The sequence below is a fragment of the Haliaeetus albicilla genome, chromosome 9 (genome assembly GCF_947461875.1).
Source record: "Haliaeetus albicilla chromosome 9, bHalAlb1.1, whole genome shotgun sequence".
Classification (NCBI taxonomy): domain Eukaryota; kingdom Metazoa; phylum Chordata; class Aves; order Accipitriformes; family Accipitridae; genus Haliaeetus; species Haliaeetus albicilla.
The window spans coordinates 42,053,875-42,071,495 of record NC_091491.1 but is presented as its reverse complement, the minus strand read 5'-3'; the positions used below and the strand labels follow the sequence as shown (position 1 = coordinate 42,071,495).

General features: G+C 41.0%; 1 protein-coding gene across 2 annotated transcripts in view; it reads left to right on the top strand.

The window, feature by feature from the left end:
• Positions 1–17,621, top strand: part of RSRC1 (arginine and serine rich coiled-coil 1) — a 172,685-nt gene that overhangs the window by 150,713 nt on the left and 4,351 nt on the right. The gene's annotated exons all lie outside the window — the stretch shown is intronic.

Genomic DNA, 17,621 nt, shown 5'->3' with positions numbered 1-17,621 from the left:
GGGAATAAACAGAGTAAATAAAGAGGGAAATTGCCTATGGATGTCTCTAGCAGAGCTGAGGTTTAGGTTCAGGCATTTAAAGGGACAGAGCCAAGTCCCACTGGTAAAATCACGCTTGGCTTTTACATGAAGGACATCATGTATGTTGTGTGATAGCATTTAAATCCAAAGTTGACATTAATAAATCAAAACATCAGTGATCTGATAAGGTAAAAAGATATGGGAAATTATATCCCATTTGGCTACGGCAATATAACGGGCATCTTTCAGAAGGGGAAATGCCACGAGGGGAGGAGCAGGGGGACATGGTAAGGACACATAGAAGGAAGGAGATTTTTGGCTCTTCAACATTGCTGACTTGCAAAGGTTGCACAGTGCTTTGGGTAAAAATATCCCTTTATCAGTAAATAGTCACTTCTTGGTAGCAGGGCTGGAACTAGTGGCAAAGTTATTGAGAAATGTGTTCAACTTAAATATTTGTTAAATTCACAGCCTAACCCTAGGTAAGCACGCAGCCCTAGGCCAGCTGCCCTTAAAGTCCTAAAAAGCAGTATTTGTAGTTTTTAAAAACACTTGAAGCATAAACTGTAAAAAGAACAGTACGAGGGGTTTAGGAAAAAACTGGGATAAATTGCTTTTGCCTATCATTATTTTAAGAACATTTTGGTCAGTTCTTGCTGAGGTGGGCTGGCGGGGTGTCTGTGGGGCTGGGGTGCCCATGAGCTTCTCCAATCTCTGTCCCAGGGGCAATGGGACGGGTGAGGGCCATGTCCACCCCAGGGCACCTCGTGTGGCATCTCCGTCTGCTGACGGGCTGATCAAGCCTGATTATTCGCAATCGAGCAAAATTTGGAGCCAGTAGGAATGTTGCCACTGTGATTTAATTAGACAACGATTATTGGGGGGGGGGTGTGTTAATCTAATGAAATCACCATTGGAACCTGACTGGTTTATCACAAGCATCACATGCTTGCGAGGACTGGGGTTTCTTGAAGGGCAGAATAAGTGGAGAAGAGGAAACTCATCTTGAAATATTACGTGTTGCAGAAATTAACTGAAGATGTTTGCTGAAGAAATCCTGTGCTTGTGCAGCTCTTTTTTTCCCATGCTTTTCTACGGTTGCCGTTTGTATTGTGCTTTTCAAATTTTGTTTACTGGATTTCCAGCTGCAGGTTGTCTGTGTAAAATACAGTTTTGAAGATGAAGTTCTAAAGGGAATAAAGCAAATACAATAGACGGAGTGGCCGTTTGTCAGGAAATCTACACGAGCCATTAAATGCTGTTTTCCAGTTTAGGTGTTGTAAAAATGAGAAGTGTGCTAATATAAGGCTCTATTGATCAGGAAAGGTCCCTGGCATCTCCCACTAGGAAACATTATGTACTGCAGTGAGTTCCTTTGCAAGATGGCCAATCTGTCCTTAAAATGTCTTGGATGCCTTTTACCCACTTGCTGTCTGGGTTTATGTAAAAAATGTGAACCAGAATGGAAGTTTCATGAGCAGAAAATAGGGTTGTGTTGATATGAAATAGCCTTTGACTGTAAAGGCTTGCTGTGATTCATGCACGCAGAAGATGGGCTCTTCCAGATATATTTTTAATGCATACTTGCACTCTGCAGAACTAAGTTTTTGAGGAAAACTTTAGAAAATTATTTCCTTTTATTAGATTTATTTAAATTAATAGGAAGTGATCAGCAAGATGTTCAACCTGCAAATCTCTCTCTCAGTTTAAAAAGTTTATCCTTGGTGATTACAGAAATGGCAAGAAACCATGAATTTTTCATCATAAATGTGGTATATTTTAGTGTTCACCAGCACTGAATGGTGAATGTGGCACTGGGAATGTGTTTCCCAAATTTCTTGCCTTTGTTGGTGCCTGGGCATGTGGACCTGGAGGGACAGGGCTCCTGATCCATAGGAGCCAGAATCGCTGGAAATGGGGTTCCTGGGGATGAAACTAGGCACAGGCAACTGAAAAACAAAGCGTAATTTGGGGAAATGCTGAAGTTTAGCAGGCTGTTCTTTAAACCTGCAATTCCTGAGATGATAGGTTTTCAAATAACACCATGGCCTCTTAAGAAAAAGATATAATTTACACGATTGCAGTTCAATGCTAGGAAAAGATGGAAACACAGATATTGTGCACAGCTCCTCCGTGTCGATCTTGCCTGGATTTGCTTTGAGCCAGCTGCACTTTGTGGAGTGAAGGGGTCCTGCCTGAAATAGTGCCACTCTTGTTCCATGCATACTTCACCTGGAAAGAAGAACATTTTATTTTAATCCTTCTGTTTGCATATGAATACTCTAAAATTAGGCTTTATTTCATGCATTAGCTGAGAATCCATGGAACAGGGAAGCAATGCACAAAGCCTGCGGATGGTTACAGGGAAATTGTAAGGAAATTGAAAGAAAAGTAGATTAAAAATAATAACTTCTCTTATATCATCTGTGGAAGTGTCTTGCTTTGCCTCTATGTTAAAATATAAAGCAGCATTTGTCTCTTTTCCTACGCTTTTTATGAAGGGAAAAAATCAGATAAATTTTCTCCTGGAATGAAGCACATAAGTACATGGGATCCTTCAAGGAGAGATACAACATCAAGAAGACGTGCATAAATACGAAAACTATTTTGAAGCTGGTATTTGAGTCATTTTATTTTAGAAAATACAGCAGGTATAATTAAAGTTTTATTTTTACATCTGTAAAGATATCGAAGCGGGTAAAGTGTAAAGCAGGTTCTCCCTCCATAAGTAGATGGTGATGGTTCAAAGCTACAACCTCAACTAACAAAGTTATTTTCCCTTCCTGGGTATGTACCATAAGTCAGTGCATTTCATCAGCATCATGTTAAAAAATATTTGATTTCAAATCCTTTCAAAGACACGTTTTTAGATGAAAAATTGGCACCTTAGTTCTGTTTTGTTGCTGTCTTTGAAAAGGTGTTTGAGGTGGGGCACACTCATACAAGCCAATTGCAGAAGACCATCTAATAGTCAATTTTTAACTACTTCTATTCTAAAAGTGAAAATACAGCTAAAGTTATGGTCTCTTTCACAGGGAAATTTATGCCTTTTTTTACAAATTAAAAGTCTTGAAATTGTCTTCAAAATTTAAGACCGATGAAAAACCAAAATGGCTTCTGTACTTCATTAATGTTGTGTATTTTACTGTTGTCTTTATGGCATTTATTTGTGCTAAAGGATAAGTCTGAGACAAGCATCAGTTAAGGTAATGGGATTGTAAAGCAATCACGTAATTAGTTATCTGACTTCAGTCATTTAAAAAAAAATTTATAGCTACATATTGAAAAGCTGCTTCTAAAAGGGAAAATAAACAGCGGTGTGTGAAACGAGTGGGCAGCAAAAGGGACAGGATTTCTCGTCTTGGAAAGTAAAAAGATCTGATTTTCAGTCCCCTCATAAGCCCCTTGAATAATCCCAGGCAGCAAAGATGAAGCATGAGGAGAGTGGTCAGAGATCTTGAAAAGACGGGTTGTGGACAACCGTCAATGGATTTGTTTTGTCCCAAGAAAATGGAAGGGGGAGAGAAGTCTTCCAGTTTGGTCACAGGTGAAGAGCTGCTCTGAAAGAGGGGGGCTGGACGTGCGGATGCTGCACGCATTGCCAATGTCATCATCATCTCCTCCTCTACCTTAGGCATTCATTTTGTCTATTCAAAAGAAAAGGAAAAAAAAAAAAAAAAGAAAATTTATCCTGCTCAAGAGGAAGCTATAAGTATATTTTCACTGCTTCTTTTTTGATATTCCAACTTTATTTAGAAACAACAACAACAACAAAATGTGAAACCGGAAGAAAGGTCAAGGGTAGGGGAGATTGTGAGATCTTGGTTTCCAGTTGTGTTAATAACTATATACAGAACTGTGCAATCTGGAGATGTGTTTGTACCATTGCAATATGCATGTGTTTTGTCTGATTTAGCAAATTAGTCAGAAGTATTCAATTTCAATTACTTATTTTGAAACAGTCTATTTTTAGGAGCTGACATCTCGGATTTGCTGTTCTGTATTGCAGAATTCACCAGTTTAGGTACCAAGAAAAGAGCAACCTTCTGGGAGTTTCTATATATTTACTTATTTCCCCCATATAAAACCCAGAATCCTCCAGAAATATAAGGCATATTTATCCATTCATAAAATATTTCACTTAAATTCTGAGGTTTGGTCTTTAAATTTCCATTAATTTGCACTGTTTGGTCTATTGAGGTTTTCATTTGTCAAAATTGTTAGCTCTTGGGTATTAGTTACGCAAATATTGATGTGTAGCTTTGGCCTGTTAGCTATCAATTGGAATCAGAAAATCAATAGACTTAATAGCTCCTCATTACACAGTTGATGCATTTGCAAGGCTGAGTCGCGTATTGTCAGGGAACAATCAATTCAGTCAAAAACTATTACACCATCACCGCCAGAAACGCTTTCATAATGTTTTGGTGTGTTTAGAGTTGACCTGAATTTCTACAGCAGCTATAGATGCAAAAAATAACACTTTTGGGGGGGCTTTCAACTCTGGTGGCGATAGCAGAGACTGAGCAAACTCGTGACATGCTGTCCTCGTGCCAAGTCCTGGTGTGGTTTACAGTGGTTTATGTAAACAGGTTTTTTAGGTAAAGACTCTGCTTTCTGGCTTCTAGCAGTAATGAAAATTTCCAAAAGCTGTTAGCTGTGTTCTTTGTGTCTGTGATGCAAACTGAGAACCTAAAAACCGGAGTGGTGCTCCCGTTACTTTGGAAGCAAATAAAGAAATCAATTTACGTCACAGCTCCCAGCCGGGGGGAAAGCACCAACTTCCCACCAGGAACCAAAGCAGAGGAAAGGAGAGCCTATCCTTCGATTTCCTGGAATATTCCAATCATTTTCTTTTCATTCTCCCAGTGTACGGTTGAGCTTTCTTGGGCTTATACTTAAAAAGGGGATTGTGAAGCAATAAAAGTACGCCTCTGGGATTTCAGGCTTACATACGTGTCAGAGGATACATACATTTCCTTTCTTTTTCTCAAGAAAGGCATATAGTATTTACATTTTAAGTTTAAAACTCTTTGTCAAGTAATTAATTCAACGTAGTTGAAGAATTTTGAGGTGGCTACAAAATCTAAATATATGTAGAAAATAATACCTAAAAATAACTATAGTACTCACAGTGCTTTATATGAAGAAATTTTGTAGGTAGAGACTCTGCTTTTTGGCTTCTAGCAGTAATGACAATTTCCTTGAGCTGTTAGCTGTATTGTTTGTGTCTGTGATGCCAACTGAGGACCTAAAAACTGGAGTAGTTCTCCCATTGCATTAGAAGCAAATAAAGAGATAACAAAATCAATTTACCAGCTGGAAAATTAGTAAATAGTATAGGCGCTTTTGTGGGTTGTAAGTTGTGAAAATTAAAGCAAAGCTATTTCTAAGTGAAAGGTAGACGGTCTTTTAAATGCCGAGTGGATTTGGAGGGAGAGGGTTTCTCTTCCATTTAATACATCTTTAAATGGGCAAAACTTGTAATGTCTTATTTTACTGTTATTACGCTTTTTCTCTTCTCAAAAGCTGTAGCTCTTGTGTAGCTGCTGCTGCCCCTACTTAGCCCAGGTACAGGTTCTGATCTGTCTGTACCTCGATATTCTGGGGACTGCCGCATGATCAGCCAACTCCGAGATTTTGCAAATAGTTGCCTTGTGAACTACAAATGAAGGGTTAGGGTCTCCAAGACCGTATTTTAAGGCTCCTGAAACAAGAAAAGGACAATCTGCAGGCAAGGGCTTTAGGAGACTCCGTGTGCCTGCGGATGCGGGAGGCTCGCCCTGCCCCATCAGCCTGGCATCTCTGAGCGAGCATTCCACCCGCTCCTTACTCTGCTGCAAAAAATTAATGATTATTTTAACTTAAATATGTGCATACTATATAATCTCTCATGTGCTTATTGAACTGTACCGAAGGACTAATCATTAGTGTACGAACAGCTGCTTTCATTCTTTTTCTGTGTCGATACGGCGTGATGGAGATGGATCCAAGTGGTTTCTGCTCTGGTCCTGTGCTTGCTGTGGGGTGCTGTCTCCCGACGTTTGTGAGGCTGTCTGAAAAATTACAGTGGAAAATTATCCGTATGTTAAAGGGATACTTCTTAAAAGTTGTGTATCATTTAAGATCATTTAGCTATTTTAGCCATTTAGTTCTAAGGAACACGCTTGATAATTAAACATTATGAAATAGAGAGCTAGAAAGCAGGAACAGTCAAATATATCAGTAAGGGTACCGTAACTGTAGTCTGATTTTGTGTTATAATGTATACTTAGAGGAGTAATTGAATACATTGCTCAATGTAAATGAGAAATGGCTCTGTGGACTTTAAATGAATTAATTATTTGCAGTCAGAAGAGCCTTATCTTTTTGATTTAGACTACAATCCCACAGAAACATACGCATTTCCTCTAAGTTCATGTGTAAGTCATCACACCGAATTTACAAGAAATACATACGTTCAAAGCATCAAACATCTAAATATTTGCTAGTTATTATTTTTAAGGCTATATTCCTGTTCTCCAAAGTAATTGCCATAAAGTTGTGTCGTTCGTTTTATTTAAGTATTTTTCTTCACTGGAAAAAGATAAGTTATTAAAGTCAAGGAAAAAATCCAGACACTCAGTAAACATGTAGGATGAGTGAAATACAGACTAAATTAATGACATTTAAGATGACATACATAATTATAACAGAGAGGTCAGGGTAGGTGGCAGCTTTCCCAAGTATATAGAGTGTCAGAAAAATCCCCACAGTACACATTTTAATTGAGTTATGTTTACTTTCCTTCACATTGAAGCATTAAGGTATTACCCCATTGCTGGGCCTGTGTTCCTATAATTTAACATGGCAAAATTCCCAGATCTACATTTTGACAGTAAAACCACATCATGCGTAGGCTCCTTCCAGCAATGAAATACCACTTTGTAGTTGTCTCCAAATCATCAGTTTCTTTTCCAATTTAAACAAAAATACATTTAATACACGGGGTAAATAAATTTTACAAGGGTGAGGATGAATTGAACGCTATTTTTGAAATGCGAGAAATGCGTGAAAAATGAAAGAAGCCAACAGATGCGACAGAAACAAACAAAACTATACAGCAAAGGGCAAATAAATGGTAAATAGAGTGCGCGGTGTCAAATGCTTAGTCCTGTCTGTCCCGAGCTCCAGACCTCCCCGAGCTGGGTAGGTGGCCAGTGCCGGGGCTTCCCTGGACAAGGGAGCAGGCGCAGAGGAAACCCCTTGCCCAAGTAACCCACCGCACGCCCTCCCTTTGAAGATTTTTGCTGACTAAAACAAAAAAATTGAGTTGTACAGTCAGCCACTTAGGTTTCAGGTTTTCTTGGGCTGAGGCTGGCTTAAAGGACTCGTGCCAACAGCAACAGAGAGCTAGAGGGACGCTTTACCCTGTCTCGATCAGTACCCAGGCCTTTTTCCATCAGGAGAGAGGCCTTTGGGGGCTCCAGGTACTGGGACATGGGGAAAATTCCTTTACTACACATATTCCCCAGAGAAGGAATTTATTCTAATTGTTTTCTCCAATAGCAATTGTAAGAAAAGGGTTTTTTTCCCTTTTTTTTTAGTCTTTGATTTGCCTCCAGCCCATCCTAGTTTGCCAGCATCCCTCCCCAGGCTTCTCCAGTTGCACTTAAATATAGCTCAGGGCGCATGCAGGGTGCACGTGGGGTAAACGGACCCCGCGGCAATACCTAGGCTGGCTGCTGGTACGCGGGGTTGGTTCTACTTACTTGGTAACGTTGTCTGCTGTGTAAAAAGGGACATGAAGGGGAAAAAAAGATCGTTTGTGACCTGGGAAGGCTCCGTCCTCGAAGTGCGTGAAAGGGATTAGCTGAATTAGAGGTTTGGAGCAGAGAAATACTCTTAAAGAATATAAAAAGAAAGGGTAACCAAATCTGAAATCCATTCCTGCTCTTCTTTATTTTGGCATCTTGTTTAGTGATGTACTTGTTAGCGGAGAGGTTTGAGCCCGTGCGTTATCCCCGTGGCCCTATTCCGAGCTGTGTCTAGAAGGGAGCACATTTGTGTGTGTGTGCGCAAATGCACATGTACCTTCGTGCACACACACACCAAAACCGCACCTTTGCATTAAAACAAATCAAACGCTTGGAAATTAAGGGAAAAAAACAGAATCAAGCATTATGACTTTTAAGTGGATAATTTTCCTCAGGTCTCTGCCTCAGTCAGTGTTGTTTCATTTTAGACAGTCTTTAGTTAATAGGAACTATTAATTGTTTTATATTCTCATTATTCAATATGCAGATCTGTACTTTATTTGACTGTAGCTATTCAAACCTCATCTTAAAAGCAGCATTATGAATTTCTTCACGGGCTGTTCTGGGGGCTCATCACTACAGGATCTCAATGTGTCACAAACATTAATGCTTTTATCCTCACAACAGCCTGGTGAGGTGAGTATGATTAATTCTAGGGTTTTAAGAAGAGAGCAGAGACAGAATTATAACGGGGTTTCAGCTTTGGAGAACTTTAAAAGCAGAACATTGTCTTCAGCATACTTAATTTTGCATTTTATGTACCCAAACTCGGCTCCCGTTTACTTCAGTTGCCACACGTGATTTGTTTGGTACGTCAGCCTGGCCAGACCCTGTATTTCCCGCAGAAAACGGGCAGGGTGGTTAACAGCCATGCTGTGATTCTTCCCGTGAGATGGAGGAAAAGTCTGGTATTGGACACCGTTCTTCAGGGCACATTAACTGCAATTAACGTTACCAGCTCTCCCTCCATCCCCATCTCTTTTGCCACGCATTTTCCCATTTGTGCAACATGCCTGTTTCTCCTGGCTTTTTCATTTCCACTTGGCATGGTTTCATCCCTACTTCAGGAGCTGCGGAGAGCTCCAGAGAAACAGACGCCTGGCTCTGTTAAACCGTCTTCACCATCACCTGGAGCAGCAGCAACATTTAAAGTCTGAGGGGTTTAAGCCTGTAGACGCGTGTTGAACATAACAAACCGTGCAAAGTTGTGTATATTGAGCCTATCTTCAGTCTTTTGGGGCTGAAAAATAAGAAATCTTGGTAAAGCAGGAGTAAACAGGATTTCCAAGTGTTATGGTTTGACTAAATGAGGGTGGATTTTGACTAGAAGGGCAAAAGCAGTAACTTAATTTTTAGAAGTCAAGTTTGCCAATAACTGGCGAATCAATGCCGTCTCACTGTGTCTTCCTAAACAGCTAGACTGAAATCTTCTGCAAGACATGAAGCGTGGGGTAGATAGGAGCACAGAAGACTTTCACCCAAAACATTTCAGGTTCAAGCAACTCAAAGCAGGATCTTTAAGCAGAACGGGTTAGGCAGTCTTCACTACAAGTATTGTTATCGGGGCAGTGTATAATCTATATATATAAAAAAGAAGTCTTAAGCAATGGCTTAACAGGTCATCGATACGGATTTAGAATAATCTTTTGCAAGTGGGCTCTGCAAGGCCTCGCAAAAACTTTGGCTAAGGTATTTTTGGTATCTCAAATTTTATTTTCTACCAAACTTGGGAGAAAAAATAGGAATGTCTTTGGCTAGAAGAACGTTTGGGATTGGGGTATCATCGTAGGCCAAGGTAATCAGCCTGGGTAGCAGCATTCCCGTTCTGGGAACAGCCTGCCTTGCTGCCTTCCTTTGGTTTGGGTCATGTTTGCTTTGTGGGTTGTTTTTTTTTCATGAAGCAAGTCTCTGAAAACTGTTTCAGGATTTGTAGTGTTACAAGTTGCATCAGAGGCAGATTGATAGAGTGGGGATAACGGAAAGAGTCTAAATCACAAAATACATTAATTTATTTGGCCGGCTGCAGTTTACATATTACAGCCGCATCCATATTCACGCCCGTACCTCTGCGCTACCTACTTCAAAGTGAGAAAGTAAGTAGAAAGAGCATCGTACTGATGGTTTTACTGGATTATGTGTGTTTTGCTGCCCATGCTGTTTCGGGCAGCGTTTGTGCCAGCACCGAGACCGTTCAGTGCTTTGCTGGCTGCCGGCATCGTAAAGAAGCAAGTTAGAGCATCTCTGTGTGGAGCCCGTGTCTGTGTTCGCCAGAAAAAAGGGATGAATTAAGGAGCCTGTGAAGCTAGGGGAGACCGTTCCTTTGGTTAAATTTAACAGAAATTGTATCCGTTTGCTTAAACCACAATCCCTTGTGTGGAGTCTTTTATTTTCTGTTAAAAAATGGGTTTTTGTTGATCTCTGTGGCCGTGCCAACATTACATGTGTACTTACTGCATGTCAGATGGGTATTTATCTGAGAGACCAGAGTGAATCTATGGGATAAGCATGACACTTAACTCAGAATTGTCTTGTTTATGCTGGCTAAGGCCTAGATGAAATGGGATTTTAAATACATGTATCATATTTTATTGGTGCTAGACAGATGTTTAGCTGGTGTGAATGGCATTATTTCATGTACCAGCTAAAGGCCTGGCCCAGGAAAGAAGCAGAAAAATAATTAAAAACAAACAAACAACAATTTGCTAATCTACATTTCATTTTTCCTTTAGCCACTTCAATTGTACTCAGTGTTTGAGGGCAACCAGAGGTGGTTGTAGCTGCTGTGCATTTCCCCTGATGTGTTACTGAGAATCAATATATGGACTGGAATAAAAGCATGGAAGTTACCGTTACTGACACTGAGCATCATGGTGGCACCGTGTGTCAGTGTGTGATACCATGGGACTGTTAAAATACACATATTAAATACTGCATCTTGGAAAGACTCTCTGGATGTTAGCACATGCTATAACATACAATAGAAAAAAAAAACAAACCCTGGGCACATGCAATTGCCTGTCTTCAGCTTTCAGCATCACTTTTTGAAGTGTAAACAAAAAACGGTCCATGCAAAAGCCTGAGCACCTGCAAAGTTTCAGCCCTGCTGTCCTACATGTCGTACAGTGTGCCTCATCCACAGCCCAAGTTCAGCTACTAATCTTATTTCCACCGTGGCCTGCAATACACCCATTTTTTTTCTGTACATCCAGTGTGCAATAACGTTTTACTGTTATTTCTGTACAGTTGAATCCCTGTATATAGTGGGGTGTGGCACGATACAGAAATACTTTTATTTATCTGAGTGTGTATAATAGATACGTGTATAGGTTTAACATAGACAAATTGTTATATATTATACGTATATGTAATATATACACTTGTTAGTTTGTACATACAATATAGAGGTTATTTGGGATGGGGATATATAAAAGATAGAAGAACCCAGTAATTGCCTTTAAGATCAGAGCACAAAGCATTACCTTGGATTTTACAAGGCCAGCGAGCAACAAAAGAGCAGTAATTTATGAGCTCAGCGTAAAAGAATAGCATAATTGCATTAAAAATTAATGCTAATGAACACTAAAATGGGGAAGGTGGTTATGATGAAAGTTTGTATTCATCTTCCCTGGTTTGAATGATGGCTAGTGGCTTGATTAATGGCTTAATTTCTATCAATTAGCGGGGAAAAATCTCCTACGAGACAAGGGTAAATTGAGCATTGAATTACATATCTTGCTTTTGTGTGCTGAGAAAAAAGAGCGGCGTATCTCTGATATTAGCCACAGTGACAAATGCGGTGTGCCCTGCTCTGGCTGCGCCGGCTCTCCCGGCGGGCTGCTGGCGTGCGGTTCTGGGGCGGTGGGGGGCGGCCGGCAGACGGCCAGCCAGCTCACCGGCCCCCCGAGCCCGCGCGCTGCCGGCCCCGGCCGGGGTTTCTTTTGCCCCCTCTACTCAGGGGAGGAAAATATTCGGCAATCTTAAGTATATTAGGGCTGGTTCCTGCCACTTTGCTACCCGAGTTTGACTTTTTCCCAGAATTTTTTAAAAAATACCCCAAAAGGCCTCAAACTGTGAGTGAATGGAGGAACTAGCACGCGTGTGAGAAGCGCAAGGGTGGAGGTAACCTGTGTGCAGGTTAAATGCATGGCTAGAGTAGAAATCCAAAGGTTCTTAAATTGCTTAAATTAAATGTTCTTAAATTCAGAACTCGATTGCTAAAGTTTCCCGTCGTCTCTTCTGCTTGATTTTATACCAAATACTTCCATTCTTTTTAAAGAAAAAGCTATTAGTGTCCAGACTTGTTTTAAAATACTGTGAAAGCTAAGTTATCATTATAATGCATTAAAATAGCAAACAGTAAGTACTGCAGTACTCTCTCTAGTAAGTACTAGGGTACTTAGAACATGCTATTTTAAGACATCATAATTTTAGTACCAGAGTACTTGCAATTAAGCTTGAAGAATGCAAATTAACAATACAAACTTTCTCTGGCCACGGTTGCTCATTTTGGAGTGTGTTTTATTGTGCCTGCGACTTTGGCTGGAAGAAGTTATTTCTTTGGAGATCTCAACAGCTAGGAAATAGTGTGGCCAAGTGTTGAAACGGCGCTTCGACTCAGCTAAGGGGATCCGGAAGCGTTGGAGGCATCAAGCAGTTTTTATCGTGACTTAAAGTCGTTAGAGGGAAGAGGTAGTTTTGAAACTAATCCCCACTCCCCCTCCGGCCGCACGTCGGCGGGCACCCCGGCAGGGATGCTCGGCTCGCAGCATCTTCGGGGCTCAATCATCTGCAATTTTCCGAACGCCTCAGACAAAGGCGGGGATGCGGCCGGCGTTGTGCGTGGCGGTGCCTCCCTCTAATGGCCCCGCAGAGACCGGGCTGCTCGCCGGGCTGCTCAGCAACCCAGGTGGCAAACCGGGGGTGAGGTAGCCTTCATCCCTGGGGGGGATCCCACCGCCTCCAAGGGTTTCACCTGGCTCGAGCCGGGCAGGGGGAGAAGGGCCTCGGAACATGAAAGCTGGCCGGAGTAGTTCATTTCTTAGCCGATTCGCTCCGGTTTTCCGTAAGACGGTTGTACCGGGCTGGCGGGTGCAGGAGGTCTCGCCTCTGAGGGTCTCGCCAGCCCCGAGGTGGCTGCTGAAGGCACCAGCGAGGTTGTCCGCGCAGCTCGGCCGGTGAGCCCGGGCATCCTTGCTCGGACGCCGGGAACGGCGTCGGGACTTGAGGTCACGCTCCGCAAATACCTGCGGGCTCCGGCGTGCGCGCCTGGGTCGGGTTATGGTTCATAACCCCCGTTAGCCGTTGCTAATTGTCTCCTGCAGGGAGAAAAGATTTGAGGGGGGAGAAAACCCCCTAAAAACCAGAGCTCCGAGTTTTGTAAAGTCTAGAGGTGACAAAAATGAAGTGAATCCCACCCATCCTGCTGGATTTTCCCTCCTCCTCCTGGTGCTTTCATTTTGTTTAATAGAAATATTTCAGTGCAGTGCACTGTAGAAGACAGTATGTCTTAGAGCCGTGTAGATTTTTGTCTGTCCTGCTGCAAATTGTCTAGATTAAAACTTCATTTTCCTTTGAATATCTCAGTTTGTGCAGCTTAAGTAAAAATAGGCAGCAATTAAAAAGCACCAGGCATGTGAAAAACCATGGTTCTGTTGAAAAAACACACAGTTCTATAATGCAGTTGTTACTGTATCCATACAGTTGTATATATACAGTTGTACAAAAATTGTAGGGTATCACCTAAGCTAACCCTAAAGAAACTGGGATGAAGGGGCAAATATTTTCCTCTCTAGTTGGTTTGTTTAGTCTGGTATCTATTTGTGTTTTCATCTTTTAATCCTCAACTCATAAACAAAAGAGCAGAAAAAATAGCAACTTTTTCCTGTAAGTATTTCAAAGCATGGTACTTAAACTGTATTACATTTTAAATGGGTCAGTGAAATTAACCAGCTCTATCCCTTTAAATATAAGTAGTAAAATATGAAGAAACATACATTCTGAGGAATATTTTAGGTGTATTATGTCATTGCTTTGATTCTTAAGTTAGACCCGCTTGAAAGAAAACTCTTTAGGTGAGGGCATGGGTTCATTTTCATGGTCAGGATTATAGATTAGCAATGAATCCAGTAAGCATTACAAATTTACGCCTAAAGATTATACAAGAATATTTAAAATATGTTTTTATTTAATGGGTCATTCACAAGATATTAGTTGTTTAATGCATCTGTTTCAACGCTTGTTAAATTCCTAGCAGGCTTCATCACCAGTTTTGTCTTTAAAAATAAGCGAAGAAATGGGAATATTTTATGTAGACCTTGCAGGCAAGTTACTTTTTCTTTTATCCGATTCTCTGGTGTTTCTAATTATTGTGTGTGTGAAATTTTGGGGTGGCATCTGAAGGATTAATACACATTTTATTTCTAAAGTGACATTTCAAATTATGGTTAATACAGATGAATGCAATATGAAAATAGCAGCTATAAAAGATGTCTGTGTATGTATATATATTTATATATACATGGGGAGATGTGAATAGATGTAAATATAGATGGGAAGTGTAAAATACCAAATCATCTCTGAAGGACAGCATTCCCAGTTAAATCCTCCGTGGCCGGCGTAACCGGGGCAAAAATCCTTAGATTACTATAAAATTGCATTAACTACACGTTCCCTGACTAGCATCAGTTTTAGGGTAAGGGGCATAAATAGGCATGTTTTTAAGCCGGGGGGTGTGCTGGGGGGGTGCAGGGCCGGGTGCAGGCTGCCCCCCCGGCTCCCCGTGGGGGGGTTCCCCCAGCCCCGCTGCTGCACGGTATCGCCACGGCCGAGCGTCAGCGGGAAAGCGCTGGTGACAGGAACGGTAATTGTGACTGCTGCTAGAATGGCCTTTTCATAAAAAACAGCCTCAACAAGCCCTCACACAAGATTTAGTTTCTTTTTTTCGCTATAACACGGTAAAAAGACTTGCTGTGCAATGAGTTAGTATTGATTTTTTTTTTTTGTCTGTAGCCTCTTAGCTTTCTGACTCCATTATTTTTGATTTTACTATGAAATACATATCCTTTCTACTGACATCTGACAAACAACATATGGAAGTCGTTTTATCTACCAATAATGTGTTTGTCAAAAAAATCATACGCTAATGGGTTATGCTTCCTCCAGTCCATTTTCCCCAAGTTAATGTCACTGATGTAATTCTAAACATTTAGTGATTTTTGCCCCCTTAATAATTTGTCATTCCCATAGGTTTGTACAAGATTCATGTAAGATAGTGTAACAGGCTGGGAACTGACCGTAGGTTTTGTGAAATAAGTGTTAAGCAACTGATTTTAAATCTACGTTCACCTGCCTTTCTCCGATACCTGGTTTTAATACTGTCACTACCAGGTACACTTCGCTCCTTTATTTACCTTCAGACCAGATGTACCCAAGAGCTTGATGAATTACGATTCCCTCTCCCTAGTAGGGCATTAGTATATTTGTTTTTATACTTCCTATGGGATCCTTAGGAATCTTTTTTAAAAAAGAAGACTTTAGCAGCAAGGCAACAGAACTTCTAAACACAAGCTTAATTGTAAGCAAGTGATTTTTTTCCTTCTAAATTCAAAAGAATCAGGCTTAAAGATGTACTCATGCACTTTGCTGTAGTGCAGCTCTTGTCCTCAGCCTTGCCAGAGCAGAAGCTTTACTGAGGCTCCACAAAACCCTCCCAGGGGTGCGCAGCCGGGCGTGCGAGGAACCAGCGCGTCTCGGACCATGTCCCTCCCGGTTATCACCCTCTCTCCAGCTGAGGACAGCCTTGCTTCCCCGGCAGGTTTTGGCACACTGTTTCCCACAGTGGTGCAAACCTCGTGCTTGGCTTCAGTGAAGTTATTAAAACAACAGTCAGGTAGGAGTTCACCGGCTGAAGCAGTCAGAGCGCTGCAAGCAGTTATCCAGACTCAGCAATCAGTATATTTGACTTTCTGCACATTCAGCATATGCAGAAATAGTTAGCGTGTTCCTGATTTTTCTGTTCCTCATATCCATAGAGACTAAACAATATTCCCAAATACTTTTTAAGCAACGGGGCAGATTCTTGTTCACTGCTTGAAAGTTACAGCTCTTCCTATCTTTTGTCTGCCTTACCTATTTTATAAATACTGCTCACAGCAAAAACTGTCCGCTACTCCCTGATACAGTGCCTCGACCATTTCAGGCTGGCCCCAATGTACTGTGTATAAAGCAAATGGTATTCATAAGTAAGTAAGATGAAGACAAATTGGTTAAAATTTTAAACGAAAAGTGTGCATTTAGCAGAATGAATTCAAGGTTTGCTTGTCACCGCAGTAAGGAAGATTGACTGAGTTGTGAATCTGAAGAAGCAGAAAATGAAACAGACAGTAAAGCAAATATTTTTGTGTGAGATGTACCCTAATGAACAAGCCATACTACCCAGGACTGAAAACAAAAGTTTTGTGGTACAACCTGTGGGTAAAAAATGAAGTTGTTAATTTAGTATGTGCACATCCATCCCAGGAATATTTCTGAGCTGCAATTAGTTTATTTGCTTATGTGAAGCTCTGCTTACTTGTCATTAATAGACTGAAATGTGTTTTCAGTGGTTAGTCATTGCGAATGCAAGTTGCATTTATTTTTTTTTCTTGCACAAAATAGTATTTTGCAGTGTATGTGTATATCTAGATGAATTTGGATTTAGAATTTTGTATACAGGGAAAGAATTTGGTACTTCTGAGTTTCTGAATAATTCTGCAAGCTCTTTTGGTCTGCAAGCACTTTTCCTGACTTTAAATATACTTTGGTTTCTTTAGAACAAGAAATGTCATCTTTTATACATATATATGTAGGTACTACAAATATATAATTACAATTACTCTTTTATTTAGATCTGGGTTTATATAGTGTTTAAAGGATTCTTGTGTATTCATGAAATATTTAATCAAACTTCAGGTACCTGAAAAAATAGCACTGTTCTATCCTAGGTTGCTTTTTCCTCATCTTTTTTGGCAATCTCCTTTTTACTTTGTCACTCAAGACCACGATTCTGTGACTCATGAGCTCACCTCCTTGGTACCGGATCACTCAGCCACGCAGAGGCACGGGCGGACACAGTTGCACTTCCAAGCTATCCAGAAAAAGTCGGAGTTTATGCTGATAATTGTTAGCAGACAGCTGGCCTCTGAACTCTGGCTGGTGCAGATACACCTGCTCTGACATCAAGCCCACCAGTACAAAACCTTTTAAAAACAAATTTGAGCTCGAAGAGAGTTTGCACCAGCTCAGCCTGTGCATGATGTTGCTGCCGCATTGTAAGTCTGGCAGCAAAGTTTCGGAGATGATGTCCTGTTTTGTTAGACTGTGGCACAAGCGTGAGCTTTCACCTTCCAAGTGAGCTGGTTTAATCACTTAGCTTTTGGCAAAGGGAGTAATGCCAGACTGCACAAGAGGCACGGGGGAGAGAGAAGTCGGACCATCCTGTTGGCAACTTAGATCAATGTAGCCGTAATATGAAACTTCACTGTCATCCATCAGTAGTTTCATTTTTAAAAAGAAGTATATCTTGCATTATGAATGCTCTTCACTTCCTACCGTTCTAATCTATCCAGAAGATTGTCTGGTTGAGCACTGAAAGAACTAGCAAAGCCTACCTGAGAGCACCCCAGCTACGTGTTTAGTGTAGCTCATACCAAGGTTGGCAGGAGCTGCTCTTCTTTATCGGAACATCACTGGGAGCTGCATTCACTTCGTCAAAATAAAATCTCAGCCTGGGATTCAAAAGTATCTTGTGAAATACAAGTGCACTGT